The sequence below is a fragment of the Bombus bifarius genome, unplaced genomic scaffold (assembly GCF_011952205.1).
Source record: "Bombus bifarius isolate JDL3187 unplaced genomic scaffold, Bbif_JDL3187 scf7180000008023, whole genome shotgun sequence".
NCBI lineage: Eukaryota > Metazoa > Arthropoda > Insecta > Hymenoptera > Apidae > Bombus > Bombus bifarius.
In genome coordinates this window covers 310,539-338,282 of record NW_022884396.1, presented here as the reverse complement: position 1 = coordinate 338,282, position 27,744 = coordinate 310,539, and the positions used below count along the sequence as shown (strand labels likewise).

Sequence of the window (27,744 nt, the reverse complement as noted above, 5' to 3'; positions counted from 1 at the left end):
CCACGCGCTAAGCTATGTAATGTCATATAACCAAAATAGAGGCAGTGCAATCTAAAATACTCAGAACAATAGCAAACGCGCCATGGTACGTTAGAAACGAAGACATTCGGAAAGACCTAGGAATACCAACGGTCAAGGAGGAGATTAACGAATGTGCAAGAAGGTACAGAGAAAGAATAGCAACGCACCCGAACCGGCTGGCAGCGAAAACGGTGCCCAACCGATCTCACAAACGACATAACATACAAGCACTCACCACACTAAAGAAATAAGTCAATCAAATTCGAAGATGGTATCCCACTGGGGGTAGCCATCCACATGTTATATTATTATACCACTAAGCTATAATATTTTACCAAATGTGCTACTGGACAAATTGTAAAATGTAAATAAATAAATAAACAAAAAAAAAGCTATGTAATCGCTTTACATTTCCTTTTATAGATTTCTCTTTTCTGGACGTCGTCGCGATCCTTGACCTGGACAACCTGTTCGTAGCAGCTATTAAAATATAGACCTGGCCGTTTAACCTTTTGCGAAAGGGTGTTATCAGGGATAGGTTGCAGTCGACGACGCGTGAAAAGGTTTTTGTGCTCGAGGATGCGAGAGAAACAAAAATAATAGGGTCGGTAGAGAGAAAGTTTGATTTTCGGTTAAATTTTAACGGCTTTAACCAACTCAGTCATTCTTTTGGATCGTGTTTGCCTATTTTCGGGATGGTTTTCTATAGAGTTTATGGGTTTATTGCTAAGCGAATTTTGTGGATACTTTTGACACTTTAATTCTTTTTGACTGAGTTTTAATGGTTATTTGTCGATGCAACGATGTAATTTGCGGAATATTTGAAAATTAGCGTTATCGTTTAATGGACGTATTCTTATACGTACAAATTGTAATCGTTCGTTCGTATTAGTCTTTTGAAAATAAGACCTTGGTGCTGGATAAGACATGTAATATTTTAGAAAATCTTGGAGCTCTGTTTTCGAGTTTTCAAACGCATCGATATCTGGGTTACGTGTTCAAAGCTCACGTCGATACTAAGGGTAGAGAAACAAAGGGAAAAAGAAGATAAAAGGTAACGAAAGAGAAACGATGGTCGGTCTAACAGGTGGCCCATAAAAATAGCTAAGCTTCCAATAAACCTCTCAGGAACGCAACCCTCCGGAACTGGGAAATTTTCGAAAGCATATCTGCGCTAATTAAACGACTAGACACTTACCTACCTCACATATTGCGTCTCAATTTCGTTTCTTTCGGGCAACTTTTAAAATTCCGAAGGACCCTTAACGTAAAGAAAATCTAGTTGACTCTGATGTTTCTCTCTTTGACCGTGGATCGTCGACCGTCAAAGCATCGATAATCTTATTGTTAAATAGCGTTGGTCTTTTCTGTTAGAAAAATGTCAAAAGAATACATCTAGCAAAAAGCTACAATTTCTTAACACTTAGCCAACGGCGGATACCACAGCGAGCTATAATTTTCCACCGCGTATTTTTCCACGTAAAACGTTCATTACTTAAAAAAGAAAGAAGTCTAAAAATTATTTAAATCGTTAATTACACTTATTTATAAAATATATTTTGCGGTAATAATTTTATTCAACGATTTCGCAAATTGTTTATACAAAACATCAAATTAAAAGTATATATCAAAAGTAAAAAAAGATATAGGTAAAATTAAAAACATTAAAGATGACCAAAAATAAATAACACGACTTGAACACGACGTGAAATGAAAAATTTACAATGCATTTTAATATTTTTTTACAGTGTGGTATCGTTCGATTATAACTTTATTTAGCCATAACTGATACTCTAACTTTTTAATTAATTTCAACGCCACTAAATCGGTGTATTTTATTATATACTGTACTTTAAAAAAAGCAGATAATAACTGATAATAACAACAACAAAAAAAAAAGGAAAACGCGTTGCTAAAGTCAAAAAGGGAGATCTCGTCGTTCGGTCACCTCGGCGATGTTCTTCACAGAGGGGGGATCTCCCTATTCGGTTGGCTAAGTGTTAAAAGTACGATACGAAAGGAGAATAAGCGAAGAACACGGTGCTGATAGTATCACGATGTTTGAAAATGAATTTTAATCGTGAAATTGGAAATATCGATAAATTGATACGTATGAGGCTTACTAAACTAATTAATGTTAATTTAATGAGACGAGTAACGTAAAAGAGGAATATTTTACTAAAATTGTATACCAAGAGCCTGGATTTCCGGTTTCAAACGTTTGAGCCCTACTTTCAAGTTCCACTTCTCTTGCAAACACCGTAACAGTTCCCTCAAAAGCAGAAACCGCGCCAGATATCTCCCGTGTGCTAGTTCTCAAACGATTAATTTGTATTCACGTCGCATCGCGTCTCGTACTCGAGAACACGCAGAGAAAGACGAGGAATCGGTTCTCGTAAAGCAGCCGACGAACCATTACAATTTAGTTAGTCGCACACGCACGACCTCGTATCTCCCGAAAAAAATGTTGTCTTTTCGCCAGCCTGGCGCATACAAATGTGTCGTGAAACCGGGGTCGAAAGAAAAATGACACGAGGCCACAGATTACGTTCTATAATCGACGTGATTTTAAGATTCTCTGCGGTCGTGATCCTTTCGTCTTTAACGCGTTGAATGCCGTGGAGGTCGCCACTGACCATGGCACCCTACAGTTCACCGGTGACCGACGCATCAGAATTAGTAGAAATACATAATTTGAACAAATGTCAATAATTATACATTTGTTATTATTACCATCGTTACTATTATACAATGGTGTGACGAAATTAATGCAGTATAAAACATATAAAAATAGTTTTATTTATACAGGGTGGTTGGTAACTGGTGGTACAAGCGGAAGGGGGGGGGGTGATTCTGCGAAAAGAAGAAGAAAATATAGAATAACAATTTTTCGTTCGAGGCTTTGTTTTCGAGAAAATCGACTTTGAATTTTCGCTCGGTACGCCTGCACTTTATCGCGTCTCGTTATAACGGATCTCACTGTAGATCGTTGTCTCGATGGAAAAATTAAAAATAAAAATTTTTATTGCATATTTTCGACTTCTTTTTTCGCATAGAATCACCCCCTTTCCGTTTGTACCACCAGTTACCAACCACCCTGTATATTTTCTTTTTATTTCTTTATTTACATTTTACAATTTGTCCAGTAGGACATTTCGTAAAATATTATAGCTTAGTGGTACAATAATATAACATGTAAATGGCTACCCCCATTGAGATACCACCTTCGAATTTGAATGATTTATTATATGCATCCCATTACCAATAGCTGTGGAATGCGGGAAAATCCACTTTTACCATGTCTGTAACAAGCAATAATTTTAAGAAAACTTTTGACCCGACAAATATTTGGTGGCAGTTAAGGACTTCCGCAGTAAAGCAAAAAATGTTAAACCTTGTAATGGTCCTTTAGGATTACTGCAGGTTCGAATAAGTACCAACAAGGGATGGCTTATGATTTACGGCAGGTCCCGGTACCTAACAGAACAGAAAAAACATTTCCCAACGCAAACAGATAATTTAAGGTACTTAAGAAATGTGAATTACTAAGTGAGACGAGCGAAATTGCACTTTAACGTTATGGAGGATCACCGGTGGCCTCAGAGAAATAAATTTATTAACGATGATTAGACTGTAAGTAATATTTCAGCATTATAATCCGAAAGATCGGATTCTTGAAATACAAGTGCCGAACGAAGTTTGTACTGAGGTGATATGTCGTGATAGGGTCGGAAGGAAAACTCAGATTTATCGAACGATAAATGTTTATTCACTCCAATGTCAATGAGTACACTTGACGCAGGATTCGCGATTATATTCGGTTCGCGAATGCGCGGTTATAAGATAGAGCTTGGATAGCTACGATTCGCGATGCGTTGCGAGTGCGGACAATGATTGCACGAGATGTCGAGAGCTTAAATAATTATTCGACTCGAACCGTGTAAGTATAACGATCGTGATATGTTGACTCGCGGTAATAGACCGATTTTTTTGTCGCGATGCTGCTGCGGAGGAAGACTGCGTTGGGATGTGTCTAAGGATGCGAAGGCATCGGATTCGTTGAGAAAAGCTTTGGTTCGGAAAGTGAGGGAAATGTACGTTAATGTTTATTGGCTAATTCGTGTTGGTCGTTGGAAAAGGATGCTAGCTGCCCTTGAGAGGGTGTTGCTAGCGGGAATCATCATACGCGAGAGATAACAGATTTCTCGCGTGTCCCCGTGGTAGGTGATCGACTTCGAGACTGATAAACAAAGACTGCTTGTCTCTTTGGAGGACCTTAGCTAAAATAAATCCTAAGATTTATAGCGGTCCTTAGGCTAGCTGGAAATATTCGGTACAAATTTATCTACATCTTGCAATCATCTTGTCCGCAGGTATAGGGTCTTCGTGTGGTGCGTCACGCGACGTAAACTGTTGGGAAGTTTACTGTCAAGTGCCGCCATAGCACGTTGCGTTTCGTAATTACACAATTGCTGGAATTTCCAGATTTCTATATTTTATGTATTTTTACGTGTTTACGTGAGAATTGTTGCTAATTACTAAGTGAAAATGAATTTTGTCATTAGGTGGTATTGACAAAATCCACAATCGCTTAGTTGCCAATTTGATAATTTTCGCTAAATTAACAGACAGCGAATCGATTTCAATTTAAATTAATTCTATTAAACAAGAGAAAATTTCCATTTTCGCTAGCTGATCCTTAAGTTAAAAAAATCGTGAATAATTGAGAAAGCGAGCACATTAATTTTTAAGGTCAAAATAAAAGGGGCGATAGCAACCTCTATGTAAATTTCGCTGTAATATTTATTCGTCGATATCAACTTCATAAAATATGAAATTCATAAAAGGCGATAAAGATAAGTCTTCTTAAAAGAAAACAGGCGATCATCGTCTCTTCTTTCCTGATATCCTGAATATTTGAGCTCGAACTGGATTATAGGAAACACTTGATCGTCTAATAATACATCTTTACGCTACCATCGATGGGAAAGTGATAGCATCTACTATGTAGGGTAGGTGTCAATAGCTACCTTCCACTCATTTGCATAATTCCTTACTGCACCACGTAATTTTCTTCCAGTGAACTTTTTTCAAGCGGGAAGATCCAATGAAATTTGCAAAAATATAACGAATCAATTTCATCGTGTGTCTTATTACGCTTCAAGGCTACCAATTACGATACATAGTCAGTTTCTCCCTTCAATTTGTGATTTTCTCTTTAGGTTTTTTTATAATTTTAAAAAATTTTCTATTTTTTTCGTATTAAAACGTACAAAAGTTTCGCGAAATTTTCCAATGTCTCAGACATGTTAGTTGTACCAACGAATAAAATAATTGCGCGTGTCTATGTAAGAATCTTTCCCTATTGACGTGGAAGTCAACAGAAAGTAGGGAATGAAGATCATGTTCAACATTCCTTTCACTAGCGACATAAAGCAGAAGGATAGTTGTAATCCTATAATCCTATAATCTTCTTTTTCTGATAACAGAAATACCAGAGGAATGTAGACGTGTGAAATTCCTTCTTCTACCGGCAGAAGAATCAAAGAAAAGTAAAAATCCGACGCGTGTTTCTTTATCAATATCAATAGGAATATTAAAAACAAATTTGTATACAGGGTGGTTGGTAACTGGTGGTACAAGCGGAAAGGGGGTGATTCTATGCGAAAAAAGAAGTCGAAAATATAAAATAAAAATTTCTTTTTTAATTTTTTTTTTTTAATTTTTCTATGGAGACAACGATCTTCAGTGAGATCCGTTATAACGAGACGCGATAAAGTGCGCGCGTACCGAACGAAAATTCAACGTCGATTTTCTCGAAAACAAAGCCTCGAACGAAAAATGTTTATTCTATATTTTCGACTTCTTTTTTCGCGTAGAATCACCCCCCTTTCCGCTTGTACCACCAGTTACCAATCACCCTGTATAAAATTTCAATTTTCACTAAGAGAAATATTGAAAGAGAATATAAAACCCAAGACTACATTTAATACCTTTTTTCTTCTTTTTTTAATCAACGAGAGAATTGAAAGAAGATAGAAAAGATTATATTCAAAGTTCTTTTTTCGACCAGCGAGAAAATCGAGGAAAAATAGGAACGAAAAACTGGATTTAGAAATACTTATTCTCTCCACAGATTATATTTTTCTATTAACAGAAAAATCAACAAAAAATAGAAACCACGGAGCAGAATTAAACCCTCTGTTCTTACATCACGAGGTCGATCACGGGAAAATAGAAACGAAAGACTAAATTCGAAATTCCTATTTCTATTTCTAGGGGCTGCGTTTTTCCTACTGGCAAAAAGAATCAGATTTAAAACTCTCGTTGCTAAATTTAAAACTCTTATTCCTAGCAACGATCACGGTGAAATAAAAGCTCGCATACGAAAGAAAACTATATAGTCCAACAGGATTACGATATATCCAGATTCTGTGTCCTAGTAAATCGCTTTCGTTAGCAAAGCCTCGTTTGCGACCGCGTAACCCCGCGTCGTAACAGCAATTTCCGTTCAGCGCAGCAACAACGACGCGCAGTTCCCTTTTTCCAAGGGACGCGATGCTAATTCGAGGCTGGTTTATAGACACTGACACGCGGGCTGTCAACTTTGCAGCGACAACGTAGCGCATCACGAAATTCACCGTATTTACATTTCACACAGGCCGGGGCGCACCGTTCCTCTTCTCTCGTGTGCTCGTGATATAAAGCTTCTGACGGTTTCTCGTATATTTTTGCGTAATCGAGAGTGCGTGGCTCGTAAATGGTCACGATGAAACGAAAGGGAGGAGAAACGATTTGTTTCTTCAAGTGGGACCAGATCTGAGGGGAGAATCGTGTTAAAATTGGAGAAGCTCGGGAATGGAAGGCGTCGAATTCGGGGACGGTTCGGGGAATTTCTAGGGCCGTTGTTAGATCACTTTCGCTCTAAACGCTACTGTGCATTTAATTACAGGATGCTTCAGAAATTAAGCGTATTAATTTCTTAACCGTTCGAGTGCCATGGGTGTTTGAAGAAACAGGGTCGAAAAATTCCGAACAGTACGACAGCGCTAGTCGTATCTGTTATTTTTATGAAATACTATTGATTTATAAATATTTCAAATTTTCTTCGATAAAAATTATCGAGAAGATAACAATGAAATACAAAATACCGTCAGTCGTCCGTAGCGTTCAAACGTGCTGGGACGTTTCGACGGAAAATCTAAACAGCGCGATCGCGATGCTTGCGACTCAAACGGTTGCTTGTTATATCATTTTTGTTTTAAATATTACTCTATTCTTGATAGTTCTATTCTATTCGGGATAATGCCACGTGACTATACCAGCAAAATACGAATTTTATAAACAAGCCAAGTTAAAGTACACTTTTAAATCGATTAGAAAAGTCTCTGAGGAAGTGGAACATTAATTAAAAGAAGCAGCCACCTTGAAAGATCTTAAAGAAGAATTTTTCATCAACGATCTGGATAATTATTAGGGTGTAACGTTTCCAGAGAGACGAGTCGTCAGCTTAATTCGAACAATTACGGTCACTGGCTGGCAGAGAGGGTTCCTCTTGGTCGACGAAAAGCCTCGACTTCGCGACCTCTGGAACAATAGGGTCTCCACGCGCCGTCTACGTTTTAAATAAAAGCTTCTCGACCTGCCTGCTACGACGAGCGTTTATACGCCGGAAAATATTCCTCTGTTTATCGTGGCCGAGTTTAGATCGGCGCCACCCCCGAGACACGAGTGCACTGACCAAAGGACAACAACGTCCAGCACGTTTTCTAAACATAGCAAGCCGTTTGTTGGTCGGTGAACCCTTTCTTCTTCGACAGGATGTTGATTGTAACGGGTACAATACAGTACGCATTCGCGTTTATCCTTTGTAAAACGACCAACGAATTCCAGTTTACTCGATTTGAAACGATTTCTTGTTGATACGAGAGATCCAGTCGAAGGGATGGCAGCTTTGCACGATATTTCATTTCTATCTGGTTGACTATCCTGTAACCCGCGAGTGCTAAGGCGTGGTTTATAAAATATTTCCATCTTTTTACTCGTATGAAAATTTGAAGAATACCTAGCGCTACAGACGCTATATGTGTCGATAATTTGTTAATTTTTAAATAACGCGAGAACTATTGTGTTGGCAACTAAGTGATTGCAGATTTTTTCGATACCATCTAATGGTAAAATCGCTTAGTTACCAACACAATATAACGAGTACAATACTGTGTTCTTAATTTTACTAATTTTTTTTCTCCACGTTAATGCAAGCTTCTATGGATTCTATTATAATTATACTGTTACAGAGTACAAACACCGTGGCGATTATCAGTTAACTTAAACGCGTGTGTTTCATATACACGTTAAAATAAATCAAATTTCTACCATCTTTTAGCTTTAACCCCCCGTAGCCAAGAAATATCTAAGAAAGAGAAAATACGGATTAAGAATTTCGCGACATCTATTGACTTTTTCCATTACTAATTTTACGCAACTTCGACAACTCACTATAAGCACTAAAAAAAAAAAAAAAAAAAAAAAAAAAATATGAAACCTCGTTACATCGCCCTATTCTCTTCCCACAAATCGAACCTGGACTCTTCCCCACGACCTTTAATTCCCCGAACTATGAGAATTATCGATACCTACCCCTGAAACAACCCCCTCAAAAACGGGACTCTCGAAACATGGAATCGTGCGTGCACCCCTTATCGTAGTTCGTGCAATCTGGTTAGCTTAATTTGGCCGGCGAATCAGTCTCGATTCAACGTTACATACGGGCAGATCAGAAACGAGCACACGGTCGAAACCGATGGGGTCGGGGTGTTAATATTTCATCCTGTGCCCCATGGGTATTCGTCCAGCTTCGTGCAAACACGCACACGCACGTGGCCAGCCTGTATTTATTTTATTCGGCCCTCATACGTCGGTAACGAGCACTCTGTCGCCTGCAACAGTAGCCCCGCTTGCTCGATCGCGTTAGGTATATTTGCTTTTCGCGGCTGTTTGTGAATGAATCTATAAGAAGACAAGCTATTCTCGGCGTTAAACATTTAAGGGTGAAAATAGATCTGCACCGAGGAAAGTGCATCGTTAGGTTTCTTAGGTAACATAGCGCACTGTAACCGATTATTTAAATGTCGCGCCACTTCGAAGCAATCTCGTAAAAGTGTATTAGAAGAGCTAATTAAATATTCATTAAGGTTTGTACTATTTTTTCGAGGAACGATTGAATTCCGTGAATTCTAGGATCCTCGCTATAAGGGGGGAATTTTTAAGAAAGTTGAAAATATGATTCGGCTATTTAAAATTTGGAAAATTGACACGTCTATTTTTGCTGAATAATGGAATTATCGACAGTCAATATTGGAATTATTCGGCGTTGATTAAGAAAAGTATAAAATGTAGATCGTAAGGGAAAATTGCGAAGAAATTAGAAAATATAGGGATTACTCGGTGAAGAGCTTGAGATATGCGAGGATCGTTTAATTATAAGATATAATGGTTGAATTACTTGGAAGCTAGAAAATTGATTTATTCTTCTTTCAAAAATAGATGAAACGTTTTCGAATGTGGAATTCTTCGATGTGGATTTTTAAGGATCGAGGATACAGTGTTACGTTTTGTTTGGCTCGTTTTGGTTGCGGTGCCGTTAATTTTTAAATTCAGATTAAATTGTAGTGTTGTCTGTTATTTAATGCGATTGGCAATTAAACTCCACGTTTCGGCTAACCTGCTACACGCAGGAGTACTGGCACGGGAGAGGATTAAAGTTGGTGAAAATAAATTAATGTTCGCTTAATCCTATTATATTATTAGACAAATATTCTTCACAAAAAAAAATGTTTATTCGTATTCTAATTGGATATTGACAGAATGGTCGTTGAAATTTCGAATACTCGCAGTTACAATCGTTCGCAATACGTTTTCGCTCTTATTAATTACAAGATTTTAATTTTGATAGATTTTCGATAGCTTACAAATTGCCAAATACAAACACGTCGATTAACAAGACTAAGAAGAATTGGGAACTAATAAAACAAAGAACTAAAAGCTAAAGAACTAAAGGACTAAAGAACCTAAAAGCTGAGAGCAAAAACTAAGAGCTAAAGGAATTAAGAGCTGAAAAAACTAAGAAACCAAAGAATAAAAAAAAGCAAAGGAATCGAGAAATCAAGAGCTAGAGGAATTAAGAATTAATCGCTATGAACAAGAAATTACTTGCCAAGAAATGGGGAACTGATCGCCAAGAACCAAGGAGTTAATCACCAAGAACTGAGGAACTAATCACACAAAACGGAGGAATTAACTACTCTAAAACTAAGGAATTATTTCTCCCTCTTCTATGTCGCTATGCTTATTTATATTTAGGTCTACCGTGGAGGGGTCGTCATGTGACGGGTTATTCCGTGGAGATTGTGAGGATCGAATTTGGTTTCTATAGAAATTGTTAAAATTTATTTAAATTTCAAATTGGAACGCTTACTCGCGCTATTGGTAGTTTTAGTCTACGTTACGGCGCGTGTGCAGCGCGAGACGTGACAATAGATCGCAAAGGAAAATTATAAAATACGCGATCTGGAAAGGAACTGTCATATTTTATTATATAAAAATATAATTGAGCTATTTAAAATTTAGAAGATTGCCATGTCCGACAGAAAATTGATTTATTCTTCTTCCCACGATGGATAAAACGTTTTCGAATGTGGAATTCTTCGATGTGGATTGATAAGAATCGAGGATATAGATCGCAAAGGAAAATTATAAAATACACGATCTGGAAAGGAACTGTTATATTTTATTATATAAAAATATAATTGAGCTATTTAAAATTTAGAAGATTTCCATGTCCGACAGAAAATTGGTTTATTCTTCTTCCCACGATGGATAAAACGTTTTCGAATGTGGAATTCTCCGATGTGGATTGATAAGAATCGAGGATATAGATCGCAAAGGAAAATTATAAAATACACGATCCGGAAAGGAACTGTTATATTTTATTATATAAAAATATAATTGAGCTATTTAAAATTTAGAAGACTGCCATGTTCGACAGAAAATTCATTTATTCTTCTTCCCACGATGGATAAAACGTTTTCGAATGTGGAATTCTTCGATGTGGATTGATAAGAATCGAGGATATAGATCGCAAAGGAAAATTATAAAATACACGATCTGGAAAGGAACTGTCATATTTTATTATATAAAAATATAATTGAGCTATTTAAAATTTAGAAGATTGCCATGTCCGACAGAAAATTGAGGAAAGACTTAAGAAATCATGTAATCGACGGAAACAGCATGAATGAAGTAGGTTATCGGGCAATTACAATGAAGCAAGGATAAATGGCGGATGTGACGAGGAGATTAAGCACGCTGTCGCTAAAATTCCGCGATCTCTGGTCGCGTTGTCCGCGATGAACATCGACCCCGCTTTTAACCGTTCCTACCCTCGGTAACATCGCTCTTCTGATAAAACCGCGATATATCGTTGCGAAATGGAGGAAGATACTAAGAACAATCGGCGATAATTCGATTTTCTGCCTGTTAGTTGCATTAACAGTATATGATATCTTCGATAAAACGAATCTTTAATTCCGTGAGGTATCGTGCAATTACGATTAAGTCAAATGGACATACATCTTGATTATATATTCATACAGATACGTGATTCTTAGAGAATTTTTTAGTTTGAATATTATTTTGAATATTATAAAATTACAATCCGAACAAAAATTCTTTTAGGTAATTTTTCTTTAAAGATGTTGCAGATGTGCGATCTCTTTCGACACTGGCACAGTCAATAACTCAAATTCTTCTTCTTTCTACATTTCTACGTTTATCTTTTCTAATATTAATAATTCTACTATTGTTCAATTCCAATGTATACGATGATCCTTCGTAGTTCTGTAACATTAATATATCTAATAATTGCAGTAAATTTATTAATAATGATATTAAAACGAGAAGAAACGTGGTGTTAGCTGGGTAGCTTGAAAATCATATTTTCTTAAACCATAATTTGCAAGGAATTTCTGTCGATTTCATACGACTCTATTGAGGAACGCCCCAACGACGTTCGTTCGACGGTATCTGGCGAGATTTCGTATCTGAGACACGATGACATCGATGCTATTGCCTCCTGTGCGCAGATATCATCTCCGGCTGCAGATATTATCGTCGCCAGGCTAGAAAATCGACGTGCTGGCGAACAAAGGGAAGGCTTAATGGTCTAGTAACCTCGACACCTCGACGACTTTTCCACCCTTCCCTCTTCTTTTTTTTTTACAACACAAGCCTCGATATTGCGCTCGTAGCATTAAAAAAATCCACAAAAGAGAATAGCGATATTTACTGGACCGAACTTTGCTATGAAATATTGCGAATTTCTCCTATCTGTCGGTAAAAATCTTGTAAAATAAACGCTCCTCGACCTCCAAATTTATAAACAGATAAATAATGCAAAGAGAGAAAAAGCAAACTCTTTGTCTAAAAATAATTCAAATTTATGGAGAAGTCTGAATTAAAATCGTTTTGATCACTTTGGCAATGTCATAGCGTTGATCTTTCAAACTGAATCAATTTCTTCAAGGTGCGACGACTAATTATAGAGATTCTTGGAATTCTAAAGACCGTGGACCGAAATTCTCGCGAACCAGAAATACTGCGACACAGTGGCAAAAAAAAAAAAAAAAAAAGAAAAATGAGATCCAGCGAAAAGAAGTTGCGAGTTAGTCGCGGAGCGACTTAATTGCTTAAACGACTCGGATTATGCAAATAACGCGTCGTTCTGCCCACGCTCGTGCAACCCGTTTGTCCCGTGGATTATGGCGTTGAAACGTTGCTACCGCGTCATAAACAGTAGAAAGCTGGAATGTCCAAATGACACCAGCCAAGAGCGCTTTTCGTTGATGCATTTCGGAAGTAACGTATTTTGCAAGTTTAAATACGTTCGTTAAAAATACAGATAAACGTATGCTAAATTATCGTTTATAATCTTCGTTGAACGTCAGCTGGGATTTTGTATAAATCGTATTTTTTATCAAACGACAACAAAATCTAAGTAGCATTTTGTCTTTGTCATTATGAGATTAAAATACTTTTACTCGAGATATCGGATAATTTTTATAAAAATAACGTTCAGCGACCTAGAGGAGAAGATCCTCGAAATCTTCACGCGCTTTGAAAATTTCTCTTCCCTCTCCGAATTCGAATATCTTATTTCGATTCTATCATCTTATTGAAACATTTCTTCGTACGAAAACAACCATAAATTTCTAAATTTCGCCTCGAAAATTTCCCCTCCGATGGCACGCGTTATATTTAAATATTTTACTTCGACTACTGTTTCCAATATCTTTGCATACGAAAACGATAATAAATAAAAGAGATAAATAAAACGATAAAAATACTATTCGACTTTTCTCCATCTTTCCCCGAGGCTATACTTTTTAAAATTACGCTAAATAGTACAATGTAATAATATTTGACTACGTTGTATTGCCTTATATATTACAATATTTTATTGCTTAATAAAAATGACCATAAGCCATTAAGAAAGATAGCAATGACTTAGCTTCTCCATTATATCCTAAAGATAATATCGCGTGTTTGAACGTCGTTTACGATCTTCCTAAGGTCCCGGCGAGTCAGCAATGCGATTTTTATTCACTTTTCAGACGCGCTTTTTCCCCGGGACGGACAGAGATTGAGCTGTAAAAACCGGACTCGCCTCCGCGCCCTATAAATCTGCCACACGTCGAGCAAGTAAAAATGCGTCTGCCTATAAATACTCGTACGCTACGATGACTTCAAATGGATCGTTTCGGCCTGGTCCTTTAACCACCCACCGTTTCACGCGTCGTCTCTTTCACTTTCGCGTTTGTCTACGTTTATTGCGATTAAACAAGCAATTGGACGGTTGATGATCCACGAAATTATTATGCGAAGTGTAAATCATATATCGTTTACCGTGTCTACTAAGTTTGCGTTAATTCAAACATTATTTTTCCTTCGAAGGAATATGTAGAGGATTGTTTGATTGAGCTGTTATTTAAACACAACTCAATCAACAACATGATTCGAATTGTCCTTTAGCTCATGTGTCGCTACAAACGTAAGATAATTTCGTGAAAATTGGATATTTTCTATATTCATTTTTACGAAGAGAAAAACCTACAGGAGAAAAGGCAAGATACGTTTAATTATACTATGGAAGATTTCCTCACACAGGATACCATTTAATGACAAAATCATTTAGTTGCCAACCCAATAATTATAAACAGTAAAGAAACGGATATCTTTTACTGTATTTACCTACATTTCTTCCATTTTTTTTTTTTTTTTTAATAAACTGGTAAATAAAATGGCATTTTTTAAAAATAATTTTCATTAAGAAAGAAAAAAAAATATTTGTATAAGTATACAGTCATGATCAAGGGGATTTAAAAATTTATTAATCGTATTGCGATCGCTGAACTTGGTAAGGAATACACTCACAAGGGATTCGTTAATTTGACTGCCCTCGATTTATTTCTTTCTACCACGATGAACTTCATTAAGGGAAGTAACAGTGTGGAAAATTGAGGAAAGATCCAGTCATTATGATACATCTAGTGGCATCTACAAAGGTCTACGGAAGTTATTGTAGCTACATATCCGCTGGTACCTTTAACGACTTAAAGCAAGGGAACAGAATTATCGAAGAGCGACCCCAACTTTCGTAATGAGAGCTACTTAAGGAATTCTTTTCTTTTACCATCCTCTTTCTTCCATTTCCTATATCAGTTTAATAAATCAAGTAAAAGATTCTTCCAACGACTCTCTACGATTATTAACTTTTTATTTAAATTCGTGGCCGAGCAAGCGCCGTGACTAAATTTTATAAAATAAATTTCTCCTTTCTTTGTTTCTTTACGAATTTGTCCATCACTTTCGCGCTACTTTCTACGTAATGAAGCGACAATGAAATCTTCCAACCAAAATGCTATTGTAGCTATTTAAAGACTTTATTGCCGCGTATCTAAAGAAGTCACAGCAGTCTGGAATGTTACGGTGGATTCAGGCCCACGCAAAAATTGTCTATTAGTACTTTCATGGTAGGTAGGTAACGTAACAACCGCGTTCTCTTAAACTTCTAAAACCTTGGTGCAACGCCTCGTTCGTCCATAATGTAAAAGTGGCGGCCTTTGAGCCAGTCTTTTCATTAACCAAAGGCGGAAATCTTCGAGGCAGGAAGTAAGCGTTTTCTTATGAACCTGGTCCAGAGGCTTTTAACGTGCTGCCACGTTTTATCGCTGGTCAAAGTTATAATTCCTTAACGTGGCAGTATATTAATCTTACCAGAGAAAAGATATACCTCAACGTCTAATTTCCTTGCGTCAAAGGAAAAAAGCTAAGAAACGTAAAGGACTCGATTACGCGGGTAAAGAAACTTTTTCCATTTGACGCAGTGATACGAATGAAAGTTTTATGGGCGTTAAAAATTCAAACTAAAAGTTACGTATAATTCTGAACGATAGTGCGATATCTATTGGTATAAAATAAAAATAAAAATTCCAACTCCCACTTCCCTCCACATGGACATTTCCTTTTTCATTTGATCGAAGACGGATATAGAAATCTTTCAACTTCTAAAAACGTGTTTCCATTAAATCCACTGAAAATCCATTGGGATAAATAAAAACGGGAGAAAAGAATTCTTTCGTAAAATTGATATCTTCGTCGATAGCGTGATAAGTAAAAAATAGCGAACAGTTAAAGCAAAAATAAGCGACGTTTGTTGAAAAATAAGCCTCGATGCAGCAACCGTTCTTAGAAATAGAAGTAAAGCGAGGTGGTGAGGAAGGCGAGCATTTAGAAACGAAGGAATTTCGAATGTTCTTCCTTTACTGTCCAATTATGGCGTTCGCGTTGCACGAATCAAAGTTTAATTTATATTTATGCATAGTTTCGGCTTGACCGGAAACCGCAACATCCGCCGGCATCCGGCACGCGTTGTCGTCCAGTTTTCGAGGGACGAAATAGTGAAAACGATGAGATCATTCGTGTTTGCTCCAGTGAATCATCGTCTGGCCCGGCAACGACCACTGGCTGCTGTGGCCAGGTTTCACGAACACAATATGCCATGAATTTCATGAATTCGGCGATGTATAACTGGCTCTGTGAATTAATTTTCTCTGATAAAGAGGATATTCACAAACGCGGCACGATCTGCAAAAATGTCCACATCGTCAAAAACGAATTTAAACGGAGCAGTTGAAACAACGACGTAAGTTAGAAATTCAGCTGTACCAGTTTTCTTTGAAACAGCGATCGATCTTTCAAACTTCACTCGTCACTCCACTCTGATCTCCTTAAAAACCCAAGGTCTGCGACTTGTCTGAAGGAGCAGAAAGAAAGACGGAGATTATGCGTGCGCGAGAAACCGTATCGATCACGTCGTTCGAGTCAGAAAGTGGCTGCGGGGGTGAAAAACAAGTAAAGAAGGGGACCAGCGTAATTCCGGCTCTCTTTGAATTCTTCCATCGAGCGGAACGAAGACCGTGTTATAGACACTTTATCGGGTTAGAAAAAGATGAAACAAGGAGGAAGGAAGAGTGGCGCGTTTATTGAACGCGTTGTATCTCGAGCAAGCGGATATAAAAATAAAACAGGGAAAGAAAGGGCGAGAAAGTCGGAGTGAAACGATAATGGTAAACGTTAATAACGCAGCGATGGTTTGGCACGCGTGTGAAACAGGATGGAAATGGCCATGTGAAGAAACGACGGCAAAGCGGATAGATCGTTTACATCGTTTCATATCGTAACACATTAAATAATAATAATTGGCGAGCGATATCGTCGATGTTGCAAAACCATTCGATTCGCGGAGAAGTTTCAAACGATAGAAGAATCGTATTGTACGAAAAATGTAATTTTGCACTAAAGCAAGGTTATTATACCGCTATGAATTTTCTTTGGTTACAGAGAGAAGCTCTAAATGATAAAAAAATATTCTTCGCGTCGCGGCAGAATTCTTCTATTTTGCGTTATGGAAAGGCTCCATTAGACCGTAGGGAAATAATTTGGTATATCGCAGGAACATTCTAAACGACAGACCACGACAGAACTGTATGGTGGAAAAATTGAATTCTGTATCGTAGGGAACTGATACTAAACACGTAGAAAAATTTCTTGTGTATATCAGAGAGAAAAGTTCTCTCGGGAGGAGAACTTTACCTTTCGGTCGAATTGGTTCTGTACTGTTCACAGTCCTCCGGATGGCGGCACGAAAGGAAGCTACAGGAGCATGGACCGCGTAGCATGTGTTCGTATCACCTGCCCTGCAGTTGCCAACCGAGTTGCAGCTGCACGCGTGCAACGATACACGGGCACAAAGAGAGGCCCAGGAATCCGGCCGTGGTTTCGGTATGTAACCGGAATGCAAGGGGAAACCAGGGAAAAAGGAAGACGAGGAACCGACGAAAGAATCGAGCGAGATTATCGTGCGCCAGAACGAGCTTTCTTCTTTTCTGCACGGTGGTTAATCTACCGCGAATCTACCGAAACGAGAAAACGTCTCTGACTCTAAAGATTTCAACTTCCAACTCGAGTTCCTCCAGATATGGAAAAAACGGGCGAGAAAAAGTTCTGCGACCTAGAAGAAGCTTGAAATTGTTGAGTTCAATTAGGTAAATTAGATACGAACAGATGTGTGTTACTGTTATAAACAAAGTGTTTATTTATGGGAGACTCGATGGTATAAATATGTAGGAAATGCTCAAAATACAATACGATCAAAACATACGTGCAAAACTAAGTTGCAAATCTACGATAAAATTTGTTCGTTGAAAACTCCTAAATATTAGTTCGTCCGAAACGTTTCTTTCGTTTTATAAGATGATAATAGATGAACAACAATTTCTCTTTTATATTATTTTATTGAATTACGATCCGTTTCGTTCTATTTCTATTATTATGTTCCTGCATAATTCTCGCATAATAATTCTCGCGTCATAAAACTCGCAATATGCGAAAATAAGTCAAAAATATAAAATGAAACCTTTTCGTTTGTTCTCCTTTTTGGAAAAATCGTATATAAACTATCTCTCTTCTCTAATTTATTTTTAGTGGCTGGTAATTATTCGAACCACTGATCCTCGTACATCCAAAACCCACGAAACCTTACACGTATCTAGAAACACGTAGAACATCTTCGAACATCTTGCGGCTTATTTTTCGAGTTGTTACAAATCTAATCATTTTCGTTAATACGCTAACTCTACATCCTCACGAAATTGACCTATCACGTTAAAAGTGGAAAATATTAATTTCAACGGTGGTTCGTGCAACGAGTGCAATTTTTTATCAATTCTACGAGCGTAGTTGAATTAATGCGAAAAACAGTCTATCGGATACGATATCTGAAATCAGACCAGGCGAACCGACCAAGCGAAAAAATGGCTTTTCGCGCAAGAACGTGACAATACGCGGGCAAAAGTCGGATTGAAAAGGTTCGGTCGAGGACCTACCTGAGCAAGCAAGGTAGCATTCTTTGGCCAGTGCTACCCACGCGCCTCGTTTGCTATATCAAAGAGGCCGATGTTTTACGTGCACCCACCAACATCAGAGTGTTTCCTTCGACGCGACTTGCGTGCGTCTGCACGGCGTCTACACTGTCGTCAAATATCTCACGGTGGCATCTTTCTACTTTTTCCCCTTTTTCGATCGATCTTCCTTTTTTCGTGAGTCGACGTATTTTCGTAGTCGACGTTTGTTTAATAACAATAATATTTAAATAGCAAAACTATAGAAGCGCATATTGTGAAAATAATAATATATACGTCATTGCAATTTTTTATAATAGCCAATTTAAATTTAAGTCTTTAGTTCGCTGATTCCATAAAACGATGACGATCGAATTATTAATTCGTCATAAATGCACGCCTTCGTTCGATATTCAAATACTACTTTTACTGCTATTACCACAATTTTTTTTTATTTATTTATTAAAATGTACAATCAATTCTCGCATTGAGAATTTTCAGTAATTTTTTCTGGCGTGGCGCAGTGATGGCTAATTATTTATAATAGGTTAATACTTATTATAGATAAGTATAATTTATAAGTAAGTATTATAAATAAGTAAATATTACTTAATTTAGATAACTAATTGAATCTAGCGACCACAAATGAAACTGAAGTATCTGGATATTTATGAACGATTATAAATAAACGTTTACATTGACGCATACATTTACAGAAAGTTCTATTCGAACGAACGATCAGAATATTTTCGTCACTAACAACGGTAGATTTTATCGAGAAAGTCTCCGATCGAAATCCTCGTTATCGACATATTTACGCCTGCGTCGTGGCAACCGACCAGCTGCAACCTGCTTAGGAAAATGTGGAACAAAAAGGTCTGAGACTATGCGTTCGTAACAAGATGAAAATTATTTGAAACGCGTGCGTGCACAGTGCGCGTATGATCGCGATTGATGGAGCGCGCCAGCCTCGTTTTCCACGATGCAATTTCAAGCACGCATTCGCATATCTTTGCTGAGTATCGACGCGCGTTAACATACAGCCAATTATAGCTGAAGCTCGATTGCAACGTCCACAGAGAGAAATTCCTCGATTATTCGGCAATAATCGAGAAGTAATTGCCGATCTAAATTCGGCGACGTTTTAAAATCCGAGAATCGACTATCCGAATTCGAATCGATCGTAACAGCGACGCTTTGAACCATTGTCCGCTAATGGGATCGGTATTTATATCCGTGGGGGAAATTGCTGTTCTAGTTTCGACTGTATTAGAAATAGAGGAAGAGAAATTTTGGAAATTATATTGGCAGATGATTGAAACTGTCGAAGAAAGACAGGAAAAAGCGTAGGTTGCAAGCGTAGAATGTAGAAATATTATATGATTAGACGAGCGTAGTTAAATCGCAGATTTGTAGACGGCAAGATCGATTGGTAGCCGCATCAGGGCGTGTAAATAATTTCCCGGTGCGGCAAGTATCACGCTGAATAAACGCGGACACGCGGTTCACGTTGATATTTGCACCTGTACAAATATGCACTTTCAATCGGCAATCAGCGAATCGTGTGAAACGTAGTGCACGCGTTCGAATGGACAGAGAACTCTTAGACTTCGACGTAGAAAAAGAAGGGGAGAGGAAGGGGAATTAAGGGGAGGGGGGGGGGGGGGAAAGAGAGTCAAAGTTTCATAGAAAAGTCGGAATCAGTAACTTTATGGAAATGGCGAACTTGTACAAAGCGACTAGCCAAGTTTAAAAAATTGTCGGAATTTTGAACAAATATTTCTGATTGTTAACGAAAATATAAATGTACCTACGTAGACGATTTTTATTTTGATAAAAAATTCTCACCGTCAAAAAACCAGTTATGGGGTTGGCAACTAAGTGATTGCGGATTTTTCCAATACCACCTAATGACAAAATATATTACATTGTAGAATAAATATTCAATATGCTAGTTATTTATTTATTATCCTGGAATTGAAAAAATATTCAGCCCAACGATAACGATTCGATATTAAAATTGATGAAACGGAGTAATTTAACACTAGAACTACCATACCAGTCAAATTGACTAGTTTTACAATTTTATTTTAAAATTTTTATTTCGTATTATATTTTTTTCCACAATGACGCAATGACTTTCGCAACGATAACTAAAAGAATAATATATTGAATTTTATTTCGTTTTTTATGTATTCAAACTGAAAATAATTTTGTATCAAGGCTACTTATACCAATACCAGTGAAAATAGCTGGTACTTGTTAAAGTGTAAAACGGTTCTGCAATCTGTTCATCGAACTCCAATTAACCAGTTTCCTAGTTTTCTACAACTTCCCACACGTTTTCCAAATTTTTACCGCGTATCATTCGATATGATGATATCAGATATCAGGAAAATTCCGGATCGGTCGCTAGATCGTTAGACGCTAACACTAGAAATACCACGCCAGACAAAATGACTGGTTCTACAATTTTATAAATGCGTCAATCCTCGTTTAGGTATCATGGCTCCAGATGGATTAATAATACCAAAATATCTACTACATAACGTGGAATTCCTTCTGTAAGAAAATAATAAATCAATAAATATAAAAATATTCTGTTACTTAGCCAACAATTTTTAGTAGCCAACAATTTTTCCCCTTTTACGAAAGGTAACGTCGTAAAAATTGATGCAGCAATAAAATGTCAACTGGCACGCTAACGAAATTGCAAAAACACGGGCAAGGTGAAATAGTAGCGATCAGCGGACATATTTCGAGTGGCAAAGGGTTAACAAAGCGACAAATTACGATCAGAATCGAAACTGGTTTCACGAAAGGAGAAACTGGCTCGTTTTATTTTCTCGCTGGCCATTCGGCAAAATTGTTCGCTACCTCGTTAATTATCTGGCAAACTACGGCAATCGGCGGGCATAATCGAGAACTCGACGGTCCACCGATTAATATGCGCTATGCGGTACGCGTGAAATACGATAATGATCGCGGCCGTTTCGCGATCCACGGCGATTCATTAATATTGATCGAATTCAATTTTCATCGATCAACGTCCCGAGCTACGTCTCCATCCCGCAGGGCAGCCTCTACGCTGCCCGTTTTTCGTATCGACCCATCGTCGTAAGACGATCACGATCGAAAGAAAAAAAAAATGAGGAAGAAAGAAAGAAAAGAGAAAAGAACAGAAATTGTGACGTTTAAAAAAAAAAGGTAGGAAACGACGCACGAATATTACAGACTTTTTGTTGATCCACCGTTTCCTCGTCCCTTTTTTCTTTTCGCTTTTCACTTTGATCTTACCTTGGAAGAGACGGATGAAACTAGTTAGTGATTTTTATGTCGATTGCTTCGTGGTAGGTATATAGATACTCAGCTGGAGGAACAAGAAAATTAAAAAGACGAGAATAGCGGGAAACAGGTGGAATTTGATTTCCGAGTTTAGTTAACGAGGACTTGGAATTTTACGAGATGTATATTTGGTGGAATGGTTTTACAAGAATTTTTAAGAGACACAGCGTGGAAACCTATTACGAAATAACTGTCTTTCTGTTGGGATAAATATTAACGTTTCGTTTTAATATCTTCACTAACGAAGCGAGATCGATTAGTAATTCTAAACGACCGAAGCATGCCCGTAAAGTTATTCGATTTTCTATGGGAACCATTACTGGCCTTTTACCAGGTGGTTCATATCGGTTAATATCAGATATTATAGAGAATTGTAAACGATCAAATGAAATTACGTAGAATTTATAAAGAAAGGAAGAGGGTCTCAACGAACAAATGGGGAGCCAAAAGTTTTGACAGATTTACACAGATTACATAAACTCACATAGAGACGTGGAAAATGATCATGGAAATTTTATTTTAAAAAACGACATTCCATACGCGTTAGTTTAACAAACTCCTGGAAAAAGTTACTCGGATATTTACAAGATATTTGAGATTGTGAATGATACTTTTAATCGCGTTCCACTCACAATCTAATTTCGATGTTCGTTAATAGCGGACAGATCGGTAATTAGCGAGACGCGATTAGCTGATGGCCGATCTGAGCCGCAGTTATTGTCCCGACCGCAAATTAATTGGCTGGGTCCGCAAACTCGACCATGATCGACAGCGATTCAATTCCCCTAATTATCAAGTCTACAAATTGACATAATTATCTGTCCACGATACAGCGACACAAGGGCGTCTTTAAAATGTCAGATTCACGCACGAATTAATGCGTGTTCTTAATAAATTTCACAAAAATCACACGTCCGGCCAAAAGCATCCTTTAAACGATATTCTCCATAAATTCCGAAAAATTTCTTAAAACACCAACTTTCCAAAGATATTTCACAAGGATTTCTCGACGTTCCCCAATGACCGTCGTTCTTTCTCCTACAGCTGTGATACGTCGAAATAAAATCGAAAATAAAGTACGAAGCGACTTCTCGCCGAAGGAAGAAAGTGACCATTGGTCGAAAGAAGAAGGACAAGAGCGAAAAGGAAGAAAAAAAAAGGAAAAGGGTGATATAGCAAGAAGAACAGGAACGGTGGCGTGAAACGGTGGTAGAGTGGCGCCAGCCAGCAGCTACCTTTTTTCCTTATGTCGTAAGAACGCTCGCTTCGTCTCGCCTTTTTCAATCTTTCTCTCCTCTCTCTTTCCTCTAAGTCTACCTTTCGTGTCTTTCGTTACGAAGCATTCACTCTCCCACGATTCTTTTTTATGCCCGCTGAAACTTTTGCACGCGATGTTACCGAGTCGAAGGAATGCCGAAGCGTGACAACAGGGTGGCATAGACGAATCGACGAAGATCGATAACGAAAATAACGCGTATTTCGTAGTCGTCTACGAAAGATAGAAATCGAACGCTATGAATCGTGAATCGATATAGGATACTAATTAATAAGCAGCGAATCGTAAAATATTGCATAGCAAAGCGTCCGATATGGAAACGCTACTACGGTTGATGTATCATTTAAAATACAGTCCTTCGGGGATTTCGATGCTGTTTTCGCTGCTTATCCGTAACTATTAAAGATAGAAGTGCATGAAAATTTGTTCGAATAAATTCAAATGAAATTAGTTCAAAGATCCATATAACGTATTGGATTGGCAACTAAGTGATTGCGGATTTTGTCATTAGGTGGTAATGATAAAATCCGCAATCACTTAGTTGCCAAACTCAACACTTTTGCAACTTCCAAGCTCTTTAATATTTTTATAACAGGAAATTGTGTACGTTTGTTGAAATGATCATGAAATAACAACTATTCACCATTTGAAATTTTAAAGGAAATTCATATGTAACAATCAATGACGTAGAATATTGTTGCACGGTCTGGTATATCGTTGACACTTAATTGGATAGCCAGGATACCAATATTTTTATAACAGGAAACTGTGTACGTTTGTTGAAATGATCATGAAATAACAACTATTCACCATTTGAAATTTTAAAGGAAATTGATATGTAATAACCAATGACGTAGGATATTGTTGCACAGTTTGATTTATTGTTGACATTTAATTGGATAGGCAGAATATCAGTACTTCAATATTTTTATAACAGGAAACTGTGTACGTTTGTTGAAATGATCATGAAATAACGACTACTTACCATCTGAAATTTTAAAGGAAATTCATATGTAATAACCAATGGCGTAAGATATTGTTGCACGGTCTGGTTTATCGTTGACATTTAATTGGATAGCCAGGATACCAATATTTTTATAACAGGAAACTATGTACGTTTGTTGGAATGATCTTGAAATAACAACTATTCACCATTTGAAATTTTAAAGGAAATTCATATGTAACAATCAATGACGTAGAATATTGTTGCACGGTCTGGTATATCGTTGACACTTAATTGGATAGCCAGGATACCAATATTTTTATAACAGGAAGCTATGTACGTTTGTTGGAATGATCATGAAATAACAACTACTTACCATCTGAAATTTTAAAGGAAATTCATATGTAACAATCAATGACGTAGAATATTGTTGCACAGTCTGGTTTATCGTTGACATTTAATTGGATAGGCAGAATATCAGTACTTCGATATTTTTATAACAGGAAACTGTGTACGTTTGTTGAAATGATCATGAAATAACAACTACTTACCATCTGAAATTTTAAAGGAAATTCATATGTAACAATCAATGACGTAGAATATTGTTGCACGGTCTGGTATATCGTTGACACTTAATTGGATAGCCAGGATACCAATATTTTTATAACAGGAAGCTATGTACGTTTGTTGGAATGATCATGAAATAACAACTACTTACCATCTGAAATTTTAAAGGAAATTCATATGTAACAATCAATGACGTAGAATATTGTTGCACAGTCTGGTTTATCGTTGACATTTAATTGGATAGGCAGAATATCAGTACTTCGATATTTTTATAACAGGAAACTGTGTACGTTTGTTGAAATGATCATGAAATAACAACTACTTACCATCTGAAATTTTAAAGGAAATTCATATGTAACAATCAATGACGTAGAATATTGTTGCACGGTCTGGTATATCGTTGACACTTAATTGGATAGCCAGGATACCAATATTTTTATAACAGGAAGCTATGTACGTTTGTTGGAATGATCATGAAATAACAACTATTCACCATTTGAAATTTTAAAGGAAATTGATATGTAATAACCAATGGCGTAAGATATTGTTGCACGGTCTGGTTTATCGTTGACACTTAATTGGATAGCCAGGATACCACGTGTATACAGGCTGAAAATCCTCGAGGTTGTGCTAATTATTCTCCCATCCGATGTTTCCACCGCGATCGCTCCAAGTAGTTAGCGTACGCTAACTATTGTTCAACGCACACTCGACGATAGCATATACGTAGATGGGTACATACACAGAGGTAACAATACATAGAGACACGTGTAACAAACGTGTCTGACAAGGTACTCCAGGTTGCTCGTTTCGCATCGTGAAATTCATACAGGTGTTTCGAACCTTTCCCCTCTCTGTTCTTCCCTTATTTATAAATATTACCATTCAGGCCGTGTTACGAGTACTTATTCGCGTTGAGTACTTTTTAACAATAAAATATCGTATGATTGTTAAACGAATATACTTTCGAAAATCAATGAATATAATTAGTTTTTCCCTCGCGATAAACCTACAGATTATCGTATCGATATTATAAAAATAAAAATCATGATCAATCAATCAATCATCAAATCAAATTTCAATTTAGGTTTCTTAACATCGACCCTATTATTTTGTAAAATCTCGAGTTTGTACGTTTCGATCTCGAAATTCCAAGGGAAACAGAAATCTTCGAAATTCGAAGCGAAACTTTCAATTCGATATTTCTTTTCCATCTACTACACATTTGATTCTACGATTTTTTCAGATTTATTTGACGACAGGTATTCTTCCATTTCTAATTATTTTATTATGTTACGTTCAATTCTAAAAATTCCTTCCAATTCCCGCCACTCCGATCATTCTTTCACGTTCGATCGAACCGCGCGTTTAATCATCCATAAATTCACGTGTCGACATCGTGGTTTTTTTTCCCGGTCCGCCGAACGATTTCGAGAGATGAAACTGACACGACATAATAATAATCGACGGAGAGATTCGCAATCCGTCACGCGATTTACGAGCACGCTCGGCGCGAATATCAGAACGGGACGACGCGACGGATCTCTTTAATTGATTTAATTCTGGAGGGCCTTCATGACGTGGCTGGAAACCAAGTGACAGGGTCAAGCGGCACTCTAGCCGCGGACCTCGAGTGCCATCAAACGATCGCGCTTTGATATTCGTGCCACGACGAATCGCGACACACCGGCCGCAATTTATGCCACTTCATCGACGGAACCCTTCTTTTTCTCCGTTCCCACCGTGGTTCTCTTCGGCCGGTATTATGTACACGTGTTTTCTTTAGAGATTAACACGTTCATTGCGCACGGCACGAAGCCGAGTTCTCCGCTCCTGTGTTTCTACCGCAAACGTAATTCCAAATTTTACTAAAATAATACGTCTGTGGAAACTATTCTTAAAATAATCCTTCCACTCCTCATAAAATAGACTTTCTGAATTAATTTTATGAAGAATCGAAGTAAGTTGGTTATGAGACGACTATAGGAACAAAATGGCAATAATCGAAAGATTTTAGTAATTCGCATGTCGCTATGCTTTGTATTGAGTTGGCAACTAAGTGATTGCGGATTTTGTCATTAGATGGTATTGACAAAATCCGCAATCACTTAGTTGCCAACCCAGATCTCTTATTCAATTTCATACACCGAACTCGAGGTGGTAATGTAAAGTTATACTCGTATTCCAAAAGTATAATTAGACTGGCTCAAAAGTTTGTTTTGCTTTTTAAGGAAATAATAGATGCACAACATTTTTTCATACTATTTCATCGAATGATGTTCCAATAGAACAAAATGGTAACAAACTAGCTTCAAGTAAAAACGTTATGGGACATTTATGAACAAAACTCCTTCTCTTTATTACAGCCGCGCGAAGTTAATCTAACAAAAATTAATTTCGTCGCTCGTTTCTATTCTCCTTTGCTGATAAAAATGAATTATTACTCCTTGCGTACTCGGAAGAAACTAATTCAAAGCTAAAAGTCAAAGCACCTCGTACGTCACTCTAGTTTAACCAACTCAGCCATCCATCACCAACAAAACCAACCATCGTGACCCTTAAATATCCCAAATCTTAAACATACCGCGAGACCCTCACAAGGCAAACAAACGGAGACAAAAATCCATGATGAAACGCAGGGTCCATCACGGAACAGATTTACCGCAGGAGAAAACTACATAGCGAAGAAGGATCGAATTTCCCACGAGCTAATGGAACTTTCAAAGATGTTCGTCCCGACTTCCGCTCACCTGTGCAAGGTTGAGCACCATCCCGCTGGAGCCAAACTCTCCCACGCGTCCACCGATCTCTCTTTCTCTTTCTCTCTCGTCTTTTCTCCAACGTGCTCTCTCTGGACCATTTTACCTCGATCCTCTATCCTCTTCCACCCCGCGGCTAATACTTCGTTCGTCTCGTTGCTCCATCCTCGTCCCGCTCTCGTCTATCTCCTCCTACCTCTTCGTTCCTCTTCTCCTGTGGTATGCTTTGAGATCCGCCGCCAGTGCCGTCTCCCACCCTGGTTGGCGAACAGCTGATTCGCGAAAGGGGTCAGCCACCCCGAAATCCGTCTCTTT

The 27,744-nt window shown here is 37.7% G+C and overlaps 1 protein-coding gene and 1 long non-coding RNA gene across 3 annotated transcripts in view; both read right to left on the bottom strand.

The window, feature by feature from the left end:
* Window positions 1–27,744, bottom strand: part of LOC117207156 (glypican-4) — a 132,761-nt gene that overhangs the window by 28,241 nt on the left and 76,776 nt on the right. The window contains exon 1 of one of the 2 annotated variants that reach the window (XM_033447091.1): window positions 27,421–27,442. The exons of the other annotated variant lie outside the window; for it this stretch is intronic. The gene's annotated coding sequence lies outside the window, so the exon portion shown is untranslated. Of the gene's footprint in view, window positions 1–27,420; window positions 27,443–27,744 lie in introns of those variants that run through there. 2 annotated transcript variants of the gene reach the window in all.
* On the bottom strand, window positions 442–27,622 carry LOC117207157. Its single transcript, XR_004487472.1, has 2 exons — window positions 27,536–27,622; window positions 442–501 (listed from the first exon to the last, which is right to left on the bottom strand). It is a non-coding gene; the product is annotated as an uncharacterized LOC117207157 (long non-coding RNA).